The sequence below is a fragment of the Papio anubis genome, chromosome X (assembly GCF_008728515.1).
Source record: "Papio anubis isolate 15944 chromosome X, Panubis1.0, whole genome shotgun sequence".
Lineage (NCBI taxonomy): Eukaryota > Metazoa > Chordata > Mammalia > Primates > Cercopithecidae > Papio > Papio anubis.
In genome coordinates this window covers 99052129-99057909 of record NC_044996.1, presented here as the reverse complement: position 1 = coordinate 99057909, position 5781 = coordinate 99052129, and the positions used below count along the sequence as shown (strand labels likewise).

The following is a 5781-nucleotide window of genomic DNA, read 5'->3' as shown; positions in this document are numbered from 1 at the left end:
CCCAACGTCATTGAGCTTAAAATGCAGTAGGAAGGCATGAATCAAATAAATATTTCAGAAATGTATTCACAAGGGCAATGAGTATAAGAAGGAAAAGATGGTCCCAAAATAATTTATGCTACCATGCACTTCAAAAACACCATTTTATGACCAAGACTGTGCTCCTATTTTAGCATGCAGGGAAGCGGTATAACATATTCATCTTGGAAAGTAAGTTCTCAAGTCTCACTATTTGAGTTCCAATTCCAGCTCCACCCCTTAGAAGCTGCAAGACCTTGGGTAGTATAAATGCTCTCTCTAAGCTCCAGGTTCCTCATCTGAAAATAAAGCCTACTTTGAGGTGCCCTTGTGATAATTGAGATGATATCTGACAAATCATACTGCCCAACATATTATAATGAGTATCTATAATTTTATTAACCATGGCTTATTTAAGGTAATATTAAAATTACTTTTCATTCCTTGAAGAAACATTAGCAATATAAAAGAATGTTTGGGTTGATATTTTCTCCACGAATTTATTCAACCATTTATTTATATCTTTGACATTTTTCTTGCCAAAGCTAGGGAGAATATAGAATACCATTTTATTTTTGTTGTTGTTTTGTTTTTCAAATGTATTTATTTTTAAATTGACATATAAAATTGTATGTATTTATCATGTGGAACATAATGTTTCGAAGTATATATACATTGTAGAATGGTTGAATCTAGCTAATTAATAAATGCATTACCTCACATAGTTGTCACTTTGTGGTAAGAACACTTAACATCTACTCTCTTAGCATTTTTCAAAAATATATCATTATTGACAATAGTCACCATACTATACAACAGACCTCTTGAACTTATTCCTCCTACCTAATTGTAATTACGTATACTTTCACCAATATCTCCCTAACTCCCCTCCCCGCAACCACCCTAGCCTCTGGTAGTTGCCAGTCTTCTTTTTAATTCTATAAGGTCAACATTTTTAGATTCCACATATGAGTGAGAATATGTGGTATTTGTCTTGCTATGCCTGGCTTATTTCACTTAACATAATGTCTTCCAGGATCATCCATTTTGCTGCAAACAACATAATTTCCTTCTTTTTTGTAACTGAACAGTATTCCACTGTGTATATGTACCACATTTTCTTTATTCATTCATCCATCGATGGACTCTTAGGTTGATTAAACATCATGGCTATTGTAAATATTACTGCAATCAACATGGGGGCACAGATATCTCTGCAACATACTGATTTTATTTCCTTTGGATATACACCCAGTAGTGGGATTGCTGGATCCTAAGGTAGTTGTATTTTTAATTGCTTGAGAAACCCCCATAATGTTTTCCATAATGGTTGTACTAATTTATATTAGCATGCAATTATAAATTATATTAGCATGCAAGGGTTTCTTTTTCTCCACATCCTTTCTAAAAGTTGTCTTTTATCTTTTTGACAATAGCCACTCTAATAGGTGTGAGCTTATCTCATTGTGGTTTTGATTTTCATTTCCCTGATGATTAGTGATGTTGAGCATTTTTTCATATACCTGTTGGTCATTTGTGTGTCTTCTTTTGAAAAATGCCTATTTAGGTGATATGGTTTGGCTGTGTCCCCACCCAAATCTCATCTTGTAGTTCCCATAATCCCCACATGTTGTGGGAGGGACGTGGTGGGAGGTCATTGAATCATGGGGACGATTGCCCCCATGCTGTTCTCATGATAGTGAGTTCTCACGAGATCTGATGATTTTATAAGGGGCTTTTTCCCCTTTGCTCAGCACATCTCCTTCCTGCTGCCCTATGAAGAAGGTGCCTTTCTTCCCCTTTGCCTTCTGCCATGATGGTAAGTTTCCTGAGGCCTTTCCAGCCATGCATAACTCGAGTCAATTAAATCTCTTTTCTTTATAAATTACCCAGGTCTTGGGTATTACTTCATGGTAGTGTGAGAATGGACTAATACATTAGGTCTTTTGCTCATTTAAAAAATCAGATTGCTTGTGTTTTCGCTATTGATTTGTTAGAGTTCCCTACGATTTTGGTTATTAACCCCTTATAAGATGTATGGTTTGCAAATATTTTCCCTGTTCTTTAGGTTGTATCTTCTGTAAACCAAAAAGTATCTGAGACAGGTCTCAATCATTTTAGAGGTTTATTTTGCCAAGATTAAAGGTCATGGCCCATGGTACAGCTTCAGGGGCTCCTGAGAACATGTGCCCAAGATGGTAGGGCTATAGGGTGATTTTATACATTTTGGGGAGACAGAAGTCATAGGCAAAGACATAAATCAATATAGGTAAGGTATACATTGGTTTGGCCCACAAAGGTGGGACATCTCAAAGCAGGGGGTCTTCTAGGTCACAGGCACATTCAAAGGTTTTCCTGATTAGCAAATTGGTTGAAAGAGTTAATCTCTGCCTGAAGAGTTAAAGTCAACTTGACTTAAGGTAAGGAGGTGGTTGTGGAATCCAAGATTCTTGTGATATAGATGAAGGCTCCAGGTAGCAAGTTACAGAGAGAATAGGTGGTGAATGTTTCTTATTGGACCTTAAAAAGGTGTCAGACTCTTAGTTAATTCTCTCCTGGAACAGGAAAAGACCTGGAAAGGGAAGGGCATTCTCTACAGAATGTAGATTTCCCCCACCCATAAGAGATGGTTTTGCAAGGCCATTTCAAAATATGTCAAAGAAACATATTTTAGGATAGAATACTTTGATTTCCTTTAGGGCCTGTTATCTGTCATGTGATGTTATACCAGAGTAAGGTTGGAATTGGTATCTTTTTTTTTTAAGTGTGCACTTTTATTCAACTGGTCTCAAGTCAGTGTACAGGTAAGCCCTGGCTGCTTCCACACCTCCACCGGCTCCCAGTGAGACCAAAAATTTTCATACATCTCAAGTTGAGGGGCAAAAAAGAGGAGTCACAATGGCTGATCATTCAAAATAAAACAAAATTTAAAAAGTATTAAGGTGAATATTAAAAATTTTTTGCATTACATGATTTATATGAAAGCAATGCTATCACCTCCCCTGTGTGGAGAGGACTGGGGCATTCTTTTTAGAGAGAAGTGGGGTGGCTTTTGGGAGGGCAAGGGACTTCCTGTAACAATGCATCTCGTGATATTTGGAATGACTATTTAAAAAAGGAACAATGCACAATCAAAGTCCTCGGCCACATTGTAGAACTTTGAGGGATGCTCGCTCCAACTGACTGCTGTCACCTCCACCTTTCTGGTTTTCAAATCTTCAGTCAAGCTAAAAAACAACAACAAATAATAATAATCATAATAACAGTAAGACCATGCCAATCTCATCTTGTTTTCTGGCAAGTTGGGTTTTTGTCAAGAATGGATGTAATGCAACTAAGTCACAGTCCACCTAGAAGCATCTGCTGTGGGTGATGAAGGGGCTGGCCTCTTGGTATTTTTGCTTGCTGATCCACATCTGCTAGAAGGTGGACAGGGAGGTCAGGATGGAGCCATCAAAACACACAGAGTATTTATGCACAGGAGGAGCAATGATCTTGATCTTTATCGTGCCGGAAGTCAGGATGGTGATCTCCTTCTGCATCCTGTCAGCAATGCCAGGGTACATGGTAGTGCCACCAGACAGCACTGTATTGGTGTACAGGTCTTTGCAGATGTCCACATCACACTTCATGATGGAGGTGAAGGTAGTTTTGTGGATGCCACAGGATTCCATGCCCAGGAAGGAAGGCTGGAAGAGGCATTGGGGCAGTGGAACCACTGGTTGCTGATGGTGATGACCTGGCCATTGAGCAGCTCCTGGCTCTTCTCCAGGGAGGAGCTGGAGGCTGCAGTGGCTATCTCCTGCTCGAAGTCCAGGGTGATATAGCACAGCTTCTCCTTGATGTCAAGCATGATTTCCCGCTCAGCAGTAGTGGTGAAACTGTAGCCACCCTCCTTGAGGATCTTCATGAGGTAGTCAGGTCCTGGCCAGCCAGGTCCAGAGGCAGGATGGTGTGGGGGACAGTGTACCCCTCATAGATGGGCATAGTGTGGGTGACCCCATCACTAGAGTCCATCACGATGCCAGTGGCACTGCCAGAGGTGTACCAGCCTGGATGGTCAAGTACATGGCTGGGGCATTGAAAGTCTCAAACATGATCTGTGTCATCTTCTCATGGTTGACCTCGGGGTTTGGGGAGCCTTGGTCAGCAGCATGGGGTGCTCCTCGGGAGCCTCACATAGCTTGTTGTAAAAGTTGTGGTGCCAGATCTCCATGTCGTCCCATTTGGTGACAATGCCATGCTCTATGGGGTATTTCAGGGTGGGGTCAGGATGCCTTTCTTGCTCTGGGCCTCATTGCTCATGTAGGAGTCCTTCTGACCTAGGCCCCGCATCATGCTCTGGTGCCGCGGGCACCACATGATGGAAGGGAGGACAGCTGGGGAGCATCATCGCCCATGAAGACAGCCTTGCACATGCTGGAGCCTTTGTCGAAGATGAGAGCAGTGATATCGTCATTCATGGTGATCTGGCAGTGGGTGTGGACTGGCGGCAGAGTGGGGAGGGTGAGGCTCTGTGCCTGCTGGGCAGATGCAGTCTCCACAGTCTAGAGTTGGTATCTTATTGCTACAAAGAATCTGTTCTGTCACTCTTAGGATCTCTATTTTAATGGTAATGCTGAGTTGTGTCTAAACTCCAAAAGGGAGAGGGTATAATGAGGCATGTCTGACACCAGCCTCCTTCCTGTCATGGCTTGAACTAGTTGTTGAGGTTTCTTCGGGATACTCTTGGCTGAAAGGGAGATCCACTTACTCAGTTGGGGGGCTTAGAACTTTAATTTTAGTTTACACTTCAGACTGTCAATTGTTTCCTTTGCTGTGCAGAAACCTTTACATTTGATGTAATCCCATTTGTCTATTTTTGCTTCTGTTACCTGTGCTTTGAGGTCATGTTAAAAATAAATAAATAAATAAAATAATTGCCCAGACAAATGTCTTAAAGCTTCTCTCCTGTTTTTGCTTCTAGAAGTTTCATAGTTTGGGGTCTAACATTTAAGTCTTTAACCTTTTTTGTGAGTGGATTTTAGATGGTGAGAGATAAAGGTCTAATTTCATTCTTCTGTGTGTGTCTATCCAGTTTTCCCAACACCATTTGTTGAAGAGACTGTCCTTTCCCTATTGTATATTCTTGGCACCTTCATCAAAAATCAGTTTACTGTAAACATGTGGATATATTTCTGGGTTCACTTTTCTGTTCCGTGGGTCTGTGTGTCTGTCTTTATGCCAGTACCATGCTGTTTTGATTACTATAGCTTTGTAGTACATTTTGAAGTCAGATAGCGTGATGCCTCCAGCTTTGCATTGTTTTTCTGTATTTTGTTTTGTTTTTTTCCTCCAAATTTCTTTGGCTATTCAAGGTCTTGCATGGTTCCATACAAGCTTTAGTATTGTTTTCTATTTCTGTGAAGAATGTCATTGGTATTTTGATGGGAATTGCATTGAATCTGTAGATTGCTTTGGGTAGTATGGGCATTTTAACAATTTTAATTCTTACAATCCATGAACACAGGATACCTTTCCATCCTTTTTATGTCTTCTTCAATTTTTTTTTCAGCAATGTTTCCTAGTTTTCAGTGTAGAGATTTTTCATCTCCTTGGTTAAATTTGTTCCTAAGTATTTTAATTTTTGTAAATATTATAAATGAAATTTTTAATCTATTTTTCTGATAGTTTGCTATAAGTGTATAAAAATGCTACTGAATTTTGCATGTTGATTTTCTATCCTACAACTTTATTGAATGTGTTTATTGGTTCTAACATTTT

General features: G+C 40.0%; 1 pseudogene; it reads right to left on the bottom strand.

The window, feature by feature from the left end:
• Positions 1-2782: 2782 nt before the first annotated feature.
• On the bottom strand, positions 2783-4869 carry LOC101009091 (annotated as a pseudogene).
• Between the last annotated feature and the right edge of the window lie 912 nt (positions 4870-5781).